General features: G+C 56.0%; 1 protein-coding gene across 1 annotated transcript in view; it reads left to right on the forward strand.

Annotated features, from left to right (window-relative positions):
- Positions 1-12,937: 12,937 nt before the first annotated feature.
- CYP26B1 (cytochrome P450 family 26 subfamily B member 1) overlaps positions 12,938-13,147 on the forward strand; it is a 17,739-nt gene continuing 17,529 nt past the window's right edge. The window contains exon 1 of the mRNA XM_073897535.1: positions 12,938-12,958. The gene's annotated coding sequence lies outside the window, so the exon portion shown is untranslated. The remainder of the gene's footprint in view (positions 12,959-13,147) is intronic.

Here is a 13,147-nt window from a genome sequence, read left to right on the forward strand (position 1 = left end):
GAAGTCATTGGCATCGAGGGAGAGTCTTCTCAGGCTAAGAGAGATACTGGCTTGGTTCTGGGCAGAAGGAAAGAAACATTGAGAAATGGCCAGAATAAAGTTGCTTGAGATGGAAATGAGCTAGGTCCTGGAATATATGAGAGGCTTCATTCAGAAAAACACTTACTGAGAACATAGACACGGGCTCTGAAGAGGAAGAAAGCGCAGCCTCTGTACTTGATGTCGTTTTAATCCATCAAGAGAAAGGAGCATAAAACAAACTTCCTGATTCCCCAGTTCACACCACTACAACCCACTGCATTCCCTCAGCCTTCTCCTTCCTCCTCTCCCACAGTTCCAAGAGGCGGGGACCACATCTGCCTTAATGTAAAAGGGAGGAAAAATCACAAGGATACAATCGGTGCTAAGACGGAATGTACAGAATGCTCTGGAGCACCAAGGAAGGGGCGACAAACTAGAAAACACAAAGAATATGGTATTTGAATTGGGTTTTAAAAGATAAGTAGGAGTTTACCTGCCAACGAAAGGAGAACATTTAAAGCAGAAGGCCATTAAAGGGCATATAAAAAAGGAAGGCTATTCAGAGTGGTGGTAACTGGAATATGTACAGGCTTGGATGGCCTCACATCTCTCAGACTGGCAGGTCCGCAGAGTGGAGTGAGGCCGGGCGCCACTGTTTGAGTGTGGCCTAGCGCAGCCTCTCCGGAGTCCCAGTCCCGCAGCGGAGGTCAGCACAAGTAACCACATCTTCTAGGGCCTCGTAGCCTCATTCTTGGTTACCCACCCCGAGAAAATGGCATCCAGTGAGCAGTGTTTGTAGGAATCAGGAGTTGGAAGCAATCTCGTTGTCTGTTACTAGGGTAAAATGCGGTAAATCCGCATTTTATACATACATTGTCACGGTCAGAAGTAACAAAATAGACACACATAAAGCCACATAAATGGATCTCAAAAATAGCGTTAAACTTTTTAGAAATCCAAAACGAGATTTGTAGTGCACGATCATTTGTATAAGTTAAAAATACCTACGTACACAAGATGGCACGATTCTCCAAGCTATGCGTACTTCACCAAGGGCGGGTAGCAATGCAGTGGAGTGTGAGTCTGGGGGTGAAGAGGGAGACCCAAGGGGAGGGCTGGGGCACAGGCAGTAGGACTGAAGCCAGCACTCAGTGAACGTCCCCAGACCTGAAGCGCACACAGCCCTGTGTCCTGCCCCCGAGGCCCCGAGAGAGGACCCAGGAGCTGGAAAGTTGGTGGTCTGCTGTCCCGGCAGAAGAGGCTGGTGGAGCGGAGTGAGCCCTGGGTCTGAGACTGGGAGAAAGGCTGGGGTCAGAGAGCCAGCCTGGGCCCCATCCTGAGGGTGACCCGGAGCTGCGGACAGCTTTCAGGCAGGGAAGAACGTTTTGTTTTAAAGGTTCTCTTCTGGTGACCTCGAGGATAAGGCAAGACCAGAGACAGCATAGTGTACAGGAGACTACTTATAATCACGGGAGAAAGACCCAGATCACAAGGAAGTCGGGCAGGCGCTGGTGTGGAGTGGGGGCTGTCTAGGGCCCGTGCGGGAGCCATCCTGGATGTCGCTCATGTCGGGACATCTCTGGAGGAGAACTTCCAGCCACGGAGAGGCCAGTGGCGAGGCTCTCCTCTCCTAGTCCCACGCCCTCCTCCATCCCTGCTCACCCTGGCCCAGGAAGCAGGAGACTCAAGTGCTAACTCCAGCTCTTCCCTCTGGCTCCAGAAGTGACCTGGGACAGGTCGCACCTTCTCTCTGGGCCTCACTTCCTCTCTCTCCCCTTTCCAGCGGGCACTTTCTTTGGCTTCATAGCATTCCCCTAGCAATAGCCCCCAACAGGGAAACCGTGCCGCCTGCTGAAATCCCCCCAGGTGTCTCCCAAGTCCTGACATCCTCCTTAATCTTCCAGCTCCACAGCCCCACCCTGGTGAGGAGGAGCAAAAAATTGGTATCGTAATGGCCCTGCTGATTGCATTATGGGTGTCTAATGCAATATGCCCTCATGAGGACCATCCATCAGAGTGGAGCCCCTCCCCAAGTCCCTGCCACCCCAGTCACATTAGTCAGGCAGCCCATTCATCACTACCACACACCTCCATGGAGACTGGCCTAGACGGATGAGGGGCCAAATCAGATTTATGGGGAGGAATCGTGGAAAAAATCAGCCCCATCCATCTCCCAGACACTGAGGAGGGAGCCCTGTGTCCCCACTCCCTCCAAGGCTCCTTAGGGAAACGGGTGCTAATGGAGAAGCCAGCCAAGTTGCTTTTGTTCTCCTGAAGGCCCATTCCTGAGCCCCTGGGTTGCCTAGCACGCGCGGCCCTACAACTAGTTTCTCTAGGAGTTCGTAATTTGGGGAGCAAAGGCCCGCCAGACGGGGACACGGTGCCCGGAGTCAGCCACGACTTCTGACAACCGAGGGAATTCTTTAACCGGCTGCCTGGCTTGGGCCAGCTGCTGTGAGTGGAGGATGGGGAGGAGCAGGCCCCAAGCCCCACTCAGCTGTGAGACCTGTCCTAGGGCAAGCTGCTTGGGAGTGGCGGTTTCACCCAGACCTTCCATCTCGATGACACCTGGCCCAGGCCTCATGTCAGCTCTGCCGGCCAGCCTGGGCAATTCTCCTTCTGCACCTGGAATATACTTGGAGAGTTGGAGAATGCAAGGGGATGAGAAGGGAGAAAACTAGCATTCAGGTCCCTGGGTTTAGGAAAACTAAAGCCTGTATGATCTGGGGGACCAGATCGTACAAGATCTCTAAGAAAATAATGCAAAAATATGAATTGCCAAGGCCCCTCCCAGGTTTTCAGAAGGAGCCTGTACAAGTGGGAGACTCCAGAGCTTCAGCTCCCTCAGCTTCTTTCCGAATCTGCCCCTGCTGTGAGCCTGCCACTACGTCAAGGGTTTACACAGATGACTTTTTTTTTTTCTTAAAGCCTCGCAACTGCCAACTGCCCAAAAAGGCAAGAACTTATTCTCCCCATTTTTATAAGAAAATTGAGCCTCAGAGAGAAGTGACTTGGCCAAGACTCTACGGCTATGGATGGCAGGACTGAGCCCCGGCTTTTGCTCACTCCACCACCCCTTGGCCTGAGTTGAGTTGGCCGGTCATGTGGTGGGTGGAGAGGGGCCTCTGGCTCAAATGTCTCCTTTCCAGACCACTCTCTAACTGGGGACGGGATGTCCCCTCTCTCCACTGTTGCTCTGTCCCCGAGGCTGCAGGGACCTTGGGGGGCCTAAGAGGGACCAGGTGGTCGCAGGACTAGGAGGGTGGAGGGCGTTCTTGTAACATAGAGCCCTGAGGGATCAGGGATGGGGGCTGGGAGCTCAGGGCTGCCCCGCCCTACAGCAGTTAATCTTGCTTCCCCCAAAACTAACCACGGCCCCATCTGAGCTGGGTCCCAGGGGAAGGGAGCTCAGCTGCTGAGCAGAGCCGGAAGCCCATATCCGGGGCCTAGGCAGGGAGCCACACAGGGTCCTTTTTATGTGAGTGTCGCCCTCTCTGGGAACCCTGCGCCACCCCCATCCTCATTCCCAGCAGGCCACCCTCACTCTGCCCAGCCTCTTGTGAGGTGTCCCTCACACTGCAGGCCAAGCCAGTCACGGCTCATGTGGGTTCTAAGGTGCCGAGGGTGGTGGGCGCTGATCCCCTCCTGCCAGGCCTGAGGGTGCAAGGCCATGAAGTTCAGCGTCCAACCCAGCTTGTGGAGGATGGGGACGGGGGTGGGTGTGTGTCGCGGGAGGGAAGAGCGCATGACTGTCCTTGAGCAGTGGGAGCGCAGCAGGAGCATCTGTGGGAACAGAAGGTGCACACCCACCCAGTAGAGGCAGCATCGGGGGCCGTGCCCTGCTCATGCGCTCTGCATGTGACAGTTGTGTCTGGTGTGGACGGTCCCTCCCTGTCGGTCTCCCCGATGGTCGCCACTTGCCCCTGACAGCAATGCCTTGTTTCCCCTTGGAGGGCATGCCTTGCCCAGTGGAGTGTGAGCTGGTGCTTTAATAACTAGCACCCCCTTCCTCTTCCCCTTCCCTCACTGGTCTCCTGCCCTTCTCTCTGCCTTCCCCCAGGCCCAGGCCCCTCCAGGCCAAGTCGGCACCCCTGCTTGCTCCTCTGGCACATGGGCTCTCTTGCAGGGGGTCAGAAAAGAGCATGGGGAGTGACTGCGCCCCCTCTATTATGTGTCTGTTTCTCTCCCCATACTTTCTCCATCCTCCACTCCCACAGGGGGCTTTAGCGTGAGCACTACCTGTTAGGTGTGGTCTTTCTGAGCTCGCTGGGTCCTCCTGGTCCCCGCCCTTCAGAGGTCCCCTTCCTGTCTCCACCCCCAGCACACAGCAGAAGGCCATGGAGTCAGCTTGTGTTCTCCAGAAAGCCACGATCTGGGGGAGGACATAGTGCTGTGGGGGAGCTCTCCCTGGTGCAAGACGGGCGGGCGGCCTGGACAGAGTCTCCACCCGGGGGCAGACGGGACCCTACCCACTTAGGATGGGCCCCTAAAATGTTCGGATCACTGGGTAATGTGGTGAAGTACCTCAGTGAAACAGATGGCTTTATACACAATTCTAGGCTACCAAAGTGAACTCCTAAAAGGGCAGCTGGGGAAAGAATCCTACTAATGGGAGTCCGTCGGTCAGGAAGCTCTGTGTGCGTGTGCAGACCTGTGTGCACGGGTGCGTGGGTGTGCGTGTGTGCCCCCAGGTTGAGTGGGCTGAAATGGCTAAGCAGAGTTCCTTGATAACCCTGAGATTTTAAGTGCTGAGGGGAAACAAACAAATAGGGTAATCAGTCTCAAGTGAAGTTAACTAGGACGTGGGTGATGAGCAAAGGAAAGAGGTCCCTCTTTCCCGGACTCCTTTCCTCTACTTGGAGCTGGGGTTCCTTGGAATTCTCTCCAGGCCTGCTTCTCTGCACAGGCTTCTCTGTTCCCTCATGGTCCACTAGCATCTGAATGCACATGGTGTGCAAATCTTTCTCCAGTCCAGATCTCTCTTTTGTGCTCCAGACTTCCATAGCCAACAGCCCACCAGATAGATGGCTCCATTTGAATATCCCTTAATCACCTGGAACTTTCCAGGGCAAAATCAAACTTATCTCATCCTCCAAGTCTCACCCTTCTTCTGAGTTCCTTAGCTTAGTAGATAAGACCACTGTGCACCTGAGATCCTAACCACCCCCCCCCCTTCCTCCACTCCTGGTCAGTTGCCAGATCCGTCCCCTTTTTGATTGGACCTCTAAATACTTCTAAAATCGGTCCACATTTCTCTATCCTCACTATTACTAGTTGGTTTAGTCCTTAGTATTCTGGCTAACAGCTCAGACTAATCCAGATTCCCTGGATTTGAAGTCCAGGGATGATTATATCTAACCCCCAAAATGTAGCAGGGTTCCCTTGGGCAAGTTTTTGAACCACTTGGTACCTCAGATTCTTCCTCTGTAAAGTGGGGCTAATAGTGTCCACTTTCTGGGGTCACTGTGAGGATTAAATGAAATAATACATGTGATGCACTTAAAGAAGTGCCGGGCACGTATTGAATGAAATAACACATGTGATGCACTTAAAGAAGTGCCGGGCACGTAGGAAATGCTGTTGGCTATGATTGGTGTGCTATTGTTACCACTACTGTGTAACTGTTACTATTACCTGAGTTATCCCCAAACTCCTGATAAATCTCCCTGCCCCAGCTTTCTTCCCTCCTAACCCACCGGCCACCCTGGAGAAGCTCTGAAGCTTGCACAGGGAAAGTATGGTACTCTGCTACTAAGTGGCAGAGCAGATTTGGGGCCGAGGTCTAATGACTCCAGAACACTTGTTTGTAGCTACCAAGCCCCTCTGCCTATTTGCCGGTACTAAGAATGCTTGGATTTGGAAAGCAGGACAGTGAGGAAGGAATGAAACCAGTGGAGGGAAAAGTAAGAAAGGCAGAGGCATCCCAGAGTTTCCGTACAGAAGGCATTTCTGGGCGGCCATCCAGCTGCCCGGGGTGAGACCAGGGGCTGGTACTGAAGATTGACTGGAAGAGGAGGCATCGGGTTTTGGTGGGGATGCTGATGGACAGAGTGGGTTAGAGGGCCAAAGTCCTCCCAAGAACCTCCTGGTACCTCCAGAGTGGTCAGGCCTAGGCATGGGGACCAGGTGAGAGCCTGGAGGGACCACAGGCATAGGCCAGATAGCCTTGGCCATCAGACCAGTCGGGGGCGTCTCTTATCTTTGCCTACCATATCAGTGTCTGGGGAGGAAACTAATGGCAGCGGCAGCATCCGGGCCCCCCAGTAGCGTGGAGCTGGTGTAAGTGTGAGAAGAGAGGTGGGGGGTGTTTGGGATGCCAACCACACAGGGTCCCCCCTCTGACCTCCCGTCTCCTTCTGGGAGACAGTCAGCAGGAGCCATGGCTCATGCTGGAGGACATGCTCTGGGGTGGAGACTCTGCCAGCCAGCTTCTCAGGTTAGCTCTCTCTCTCTGAGCTCTGTGGGCAAGGCTGCTGGTCAGTCAGCCGGCCTGCCTGCTGGCTAACTTCTGAACAAAAGCCAGCTGGGAATGGGAAGGGAGGGTAGGGGGTGGGCTGGTTTCAGACACAGGCTCCAAGCTCTGGATGAGACCGTATTTCCCTCCCAGGCTCGTTCTCTGGCATCTGAGGCTGGTGACTTGAGTCGCTACCCTTCCCTCTGCCGCCCCCCAAGAATGGAACGGAGCAGTCTGATGCCCCTGTGTGCTCTGCCGCAGGCCCCAAGCTGCCCAACAGTGCCTCCCCATCTAGCAGTCCTCAGAGCTCAGGTGCAGGACAGCACTTTGCCAGGAAAAGCCTGCCTGGCCCCTCTCTTCACCAGACCCCTAAAGAGAAGCCAGCTGCACAGGCTGAGTCGTGAAGGGGGGTGGGGGAGTGGGCCCAGAGGGCACTGCACCTCTGTGAGCGACCCCTGGGAGAGGGCTTCCCCAGCACGGCCAGAGGGCTGGGAAGAGAGCCCTGGAGGGAGGAAGCTGTGCTCCAGCTTGTCTGACTCAGCCCATGTGCAGATGAAGAGTGTTCCTTTTAAAAATCAACAATCTTGCAATTTCTGGGATCCGTGGGATTTTTGCAGCTTAGGTTGAGGGTGGGGGCAGCAGTTTTTCACCCCAAACCACATGAAGGCAAATACACTCAGAGCCACCCAACCACAACCCCTGCTTTTCATAGTGGTGTTCTACCTTCCACAAAAGCTCTGGGTTCTCTGTCATGCTTTCTTTTCTCTTCCTGGATCCCAATTGTCAAGCCTTCAAGAAAATGCACTTCAGTCCTTTGTCACTGAGTGTAATTTGATAAACTGAGCAGAAACACACTGCTCTCCCCATCCTTTCAAAAACTGTTACAGCCAGAGAAAGAGGCTGAGGGAAAGAGATCTGAGGTCTTTGAATGGACGTTTAAGCACGAGCGCACGCGCACGCGCACGCACACACACACACACACACACACACACACACACACACAGAGTCTCATGCACATACCAGGACATACAGTTGCCTGGGATGGGAGGAGATGGAATCCCAGAGTCTTGTGCGTGGGGGCCTGGCCTGGGGTCCCCCGGGGCGGATGCCCTCCCAGCTCCCAGCGACTCCCCTAGTTGCAGGCCTGGTTGCAACCGCCCAGTGGGCGGTGCCAGGGCAGGTTTCAGGCTATAAAGGGCTCTTGGCTCCCCGGGCCAGAGGAACGCCATCGCTGCGGCAGTGTCCCTGCCAGCCACAGCCAGCTTGGGGCACTGCCGCTGCCCCATCGCCTACCAGGCAGGCTACTCTTTTCCAGGCACTGCCGATTTGGACACAGCTGTCCACTGCGTTCCTCCTACCTACCCCGTTCTCTCCATCGGCAAGTCCCTTTTTGAGTTGCTTTCATCTGGGTTGGGTGTGGGGTGGAAGGGGAAGGACGGGGTACGGGAGCTTTGACAGGGGAGGGTGGGGGGCTTTCCATTGCTTTGTAAAATTCCTTCTGGGGCACGTCTCTGAAGCTGAGATTTCCAAGATGAGGTTTGGGGTGAGGCTCGTTCCTTATTCGGGCAAAGGAGAGAGCAGCAAACTTCTTTCCCAAGGGTCCCCCCCTTCCCAGGGTGGCGAGCGGGTGGGTGAGGGGCTCTCTCCTCGCTGGTGGTCTCAGGGAGGTCGGGAGTGAGGAGCCAGGCTGCGCCTGCGTCTGACACAGGCAGGTAGAGACACTTGGACAGGGGTCGTTGTCTGTAAACCAAAACTAAAATTAAAAAAAATAATAAGAAGAAATCTAGACAGCCGGTGATGACAGGATACCTGGGGGTGGGGTGGGAGCAAGTCACACTAAAGGACAAAGAAGGAGATGAGAAATAAATAACCGGAATCAGCTCCACCGCATCACAAGTAGCAGGATGGCGCCTCCCAAGAGCTGGGTGGGCTGGGTGGGACTCCGGCAGGTGAAGGGGTCTGTGAGCCTTCTGAACAACAGGCTCAGAGCCTCTGCAACAACAAGGAAGGGGGATGGAGGAGGATCTGGTTCCTGGGGTTCTAGGAAGGCAGCATTCATGTCACCCTGGTGATTTTCAAGCAGAGCCGGGGTGGCTCCCCAGCCCTAATAGGCCTGGACAAGAGGGTTCCCCCTCCTCAGAAGAGCCAGGGCACAGCCAGGGAGCGTCCTCTAAGCTGTCCTTGAGGACTGGGCACCGGAGGGGCACTGCCGGCCTTGCGGCGCCTGGTCTGGAAAGAGGGCAGAGAGCGGGAGAAGGTAGACAAGCAGGCCTCAGGGATGAATATCCGGGGCCGTCAGCTTCAACCCAGGGCCAAAGGGGCAACCACTGGAGGAGCAGTTTCTCCTACGATTGTGGAGAAGTAGTGGGGGGATGTATCTGAGTAGAAGCGGGTGTCCCAGCGTGGGGGGGGCCTCTGCTACAAAGCTCCTCGGAAGGAAACAGAAGGTTGCCTCCCCAGTGGACTTGGGGTTTTTCAGGAAAGGGGCCTTTCCACTGGTAGGCATGGACTGAGAGGTCTTAGGATGAAATGAGGACCAGCCTGAGGCCTGGGGAGGGTTGAGAGGGCATGGAGAGCTGATTTCTCAGGACTTCTGGGTGCCAGGAAGAAGGGATGGGGCAAAGAGCAGACAGAACTTCCTGGGGTGAAATTCTGAGCTCTATCCCTCCAGCTAGACTACCCAGGTCCAGGTGGGAGACCTGGAAAACCTTTCGTACACTCTGTAGACCCCTGAATACCAGCTCTGCGTCCTGCCCACCACCTCCTGGTCTCTGCTCTCTGACCACCGTTCTCCTTGGACTCTGGTTGGAGGAAGCAGAGGCAGTTTTAGGGAAAAGAAAGAAAATAAGTGTAAGTTTTTAAAAATCCAGGCCAAAACTATGCAAAATTGAGTATAAAATTGACAACTCTGCTGTCAGCTTTTATGGTCAGAATGGACATTAAACAAAGGGGCAGATGCCATGTGGGATAGGACCTCAGGTCTCATGGGGCTGTGTGCTCGTTTGGGGGAAGAGGGAGTAGCCAGTACAGTGGGCACGGGAGGCTCTGGGCCTCAGTTTTCTCATCGGTACAAAAAGTAATATGTATATCTAGTATCTAAAAAGAGCATTATCGCATGGGGCTGGGTGGAGACGAAACACAATAGTGCAGCGGAAGAGATGTGTGGGCTCTACGGCCCGACCGCACGCATAGAAGGAATTTGAAAGGTGCAATGCCTCCATTCCTTTAGGCATAGAAATTCCAGGACACTCCCAGGGAGCTCTGTGACTTGATGAGGAGCAGGCTTTGGGGCCGATTTGCCCCTGTGGATGGGTGTTTTCTGAGTCCAGGGAGAGGGTGCAGAGGCTGTGCCTTGCCCATCATGTGCATATTCTAAAAGTGCCTACGGCCTGCCCTCCGCATTCTCCTTGCCCCTTCTGCCAAGCACTGCCAAGTCCATCCGTGCAGAACTCCATTTGAACCAGCATCCCCATGACGGATCCCCTGTCCGTTCTGACTGATTTTGAGGTGCCCGAAGGCCCACAGGGATATGAAACACAAGCTGTGAGCCAAGGCTTCAGAGCACTGCAGGCAATAGCTGGAGGCTGGGTGTGCCCTGGGCCCCAGGGAAGATGACTGTGGATGGGGTTGGAATGGAGGGAGAGTGTACAGGATTCCCTGAGATACTAGCTGCAGCCAGCCTGGAGGGAGATGGCTGCTTATGGGGGAATGGGTAGATCATTCTCAGGCCAGAATGAGAAAAATATTCTGTCCAATAGCCCACTCTTGCTCCTTGAGCCTCACGTGTTGAGCTGTGACCCACCTTTGGGGCAGTCCACCAGGGGCCAGCCACATTCCTTTGGCCAAAGGAGGGGTTGGGTGATGTTCGAGAGGACTGGGGTTCAGTCTGGGGTCAGGAGCAGGGTCAATCTGTGACCAGGATTAAGGGTCGATCTGGAAATTAGGCGCAGGGGTTTGTTTTAGGTCCGGGTGATGGGTCAGACTGAGGTCCGGGGCCAGGGTGAGAAGTCCACGTGAGGTGGAGGAAGGAATGTCCTCTGACGGAATATGACTGGTGAAGATGATTGCTGACCCTTCTCTGTCCTGGCCCCTCCTGGTGAGCCTGCTCCACAGACCCAGCATTCCTACTTTCCCCAGCATCTCTGGCACGTCTTAGAAAATTATACCACCATGGCTTTTCTTCTCTTTTGTCCTAAGTGCTTTTTGGGATTTGAGCAAAGAGATGGTTCCAATTAGGAAATCCAGCAACTATTGTTGTGGGGCCGGGCTGTCCCTGTGGACATTCCCCAGGACCCCACTTGGTGGCTGAGCAAAAAGGACTCAGAATGACTTCCCCATGCCCCCTCCCAACTCCCACTCTGCGGCCACCGAACAGGAGGAGAGGAGGAAAGTACACCAAAGCCTTCTCCGGGAGTATGGGCAGGGAAGGGGAACACAATGACTTCTGGGGCTGTGATCCCCGCAGAGCAGACACTCTTGTGGACTTTTGAGGTTGGTGGCTGGGAGGTGGGTGTTGTGTGAATTTGTTGACGATGAGTCTCTGAGTGCATGTGCCTTCCTACGTATGTGTGCGTGCTCACTATTTGCCTGTGCATCTGTTTGTAGCTCAATGAGACTGTGTGTCCATCGTTTACAGATGCGTGTGTATCTGTCCTTTCAGAGAGGGATGTCTCCGTGGGTGGGTTCCCCAAGGTCATCTTGCCCATTTCACCACCTTGGGGCCAGTGCTGTATCTGGGGGTCGGGGCAGGTTTCTTAGGGCTCTTCAAAGTAATGGGGCCTCAACAATCCCCTCCAGCCCCATTCTCATCCAGCTTCAACCCCAAGTGGGGAGCGAGGTGGCGCCGGTCGCACCCCTCCCGGGCGCCCGGTCCCATTGACTGTCCTGTGAGACCTCCCTGTTGTGAGGGTGTGCCCCAGCTTTGTATTTCTAGGGCCACGGTAGTCCTGACAGGAACTCTGTGACTGCCTGGGCCCCAAGCTGCCTGGAGTGGAAATGTGAGGGCACTGGGGCGGGAGAGGAGCCCGGTGGGAGCCGGCATGCCCGCCCTTTAGGGAGACTGACCGCGGGAGGCACAGGAGTTGCTTCCCCCTGCATCTGTAGTACTCCAACTGTCCACCAGGTGGGGTTCCAAGGCCGAGAGTGAGAGTCGAGATGACAGCTCTAGAAGCAAGAGACCACAGCTTTCAAATCTCTGCCGCCACTTCAACCTCCGAAGCGCTCATACAGGGAGGGACAGCACATATGCTCGCACCTTAGACACTCACACACGTTCTCTTCTAGTGAACTCTAAAATAGAACACGTACTGGGTGCAGGGGAGGTGTTAAAAGGGGAGTCTAGTTTCGTTTACACACACACCGCCCTAAACTGAAGGTGGGATATCAAGTCTTCGGCTCCGGGAGTGTGAGAGAGTGAAAGACAGAGACAAGGGGGCTGGGGGGAAAAGGACCTACGGGAGAGGGCGAGCCAGGCACTAGCTGGATGATGCCGGGCTTGGCACGCGGAGCTCCATGTATCACAGACACGCAGGAGGAGAGGCCAGATGCCAGACGGATGCACGGATGCACAGACACACATTTAGCTCCCGAGAGAACACACAAACCCGCAGACACACCGCCCAGCTCCTCAGATGTCGGGCCGACCCAAGGACACACGCGCGCACACACAGGTGCGGCCCCGGGCCACACGCACACCTCGCACAGGCACGCGCGCCGGGCCCTTCTGCGGCCGGCTCCGAGAAGGTGGCCGCGCTCACCCAGCATGTTTATTTACTCATTTGTATCAATGAACGTTTGTGCCCGACTCCTCCCGCCTCCGGGTGCCGGGGCTGCGGCATTTGTCCTCAGCGCGGGACCCTCACCGGGACCAGCACTGGGGTTCCTCCGACGCTGCGGGGGGCGGAGGGGACTACAAAGTTAGGGGGTCCAAGAGGAAAGACTGCAGCGTGAGCCGCCCTGCATGCGGACGGGGAGAGGGGAACATAGGAGCCTTGGAGGATGAGAGACATCTGCGCGAGGGAGGGGGGACAGTGGTGGCGGACAGACCTTGGCATCTGAGGTTTGGGGATGCCCGGATCCGGGATAGGGGACCCCGGCTAGGGGGAATTGGGAAGGGCAAATTGGGAGGGTTGAGGGATCCCGGGAGATAGGAGCCGGCGGGGTTCCGCGGGATTGGAGCTTGGGACCCCAAGCACAGGTCCAGGGGCTTTCGGTGGCCCTCAATCGAGGGGCAGTCTGGCGGAGACCTCAGCCGCTGGGGCGACAGCCCACACGGGACTGCCCGGGGCGGGAGGAGGGGGCCCGGGGACCGGGAGGGAGGAAAGGAGGGAGGGAAGTAGCCTAGCAGCCAAGCGGGCACTGTGCGAGAGCGCACCGTGTGTGTGTGTGTGTGTGTGTGTGTGTGTGTGTGTGTGTGTCTCCTCTCGTCCGTCTGTAGGTGCCGAGCTCAGCGAGACGCCGGCGAGAAGGAAGAGGAGGCGAGAGGTGAACTGAGTTTGATCCTGCGGCGGCTACAAGTGGGTCCCCGGCGGGCGGCGGGCGGCGGGCGGCGGGCGGCCGGGGCGGGGCTGGAGGCCGGCGGGCGCTCACACGCTCCGGCCGCCGGCCTCTCACCACGCCTCCGGCTTTGTGAGCGCGGGGGGGGGGGGGGGGGGGGGGGGGGGGGGGGGGGGG

Source organism: Callorhinus ursinus, unplaced genomic scaffold (genome assembly GCF_003265705.2).
Source record: "Callorhinus ursinus isolate GAN/ISIS: 27379988/994484 unplaced genomic scaffold, GSC_fseal_2.0 scaffold10, whole genome shotgun sequence".
Taxonomy (NCBI): Eukaryota; Metazoa; Chordata; class Mammalia; order Carnivora; family Otariidae; genus Callorhinus; species Callorhinus ursinus.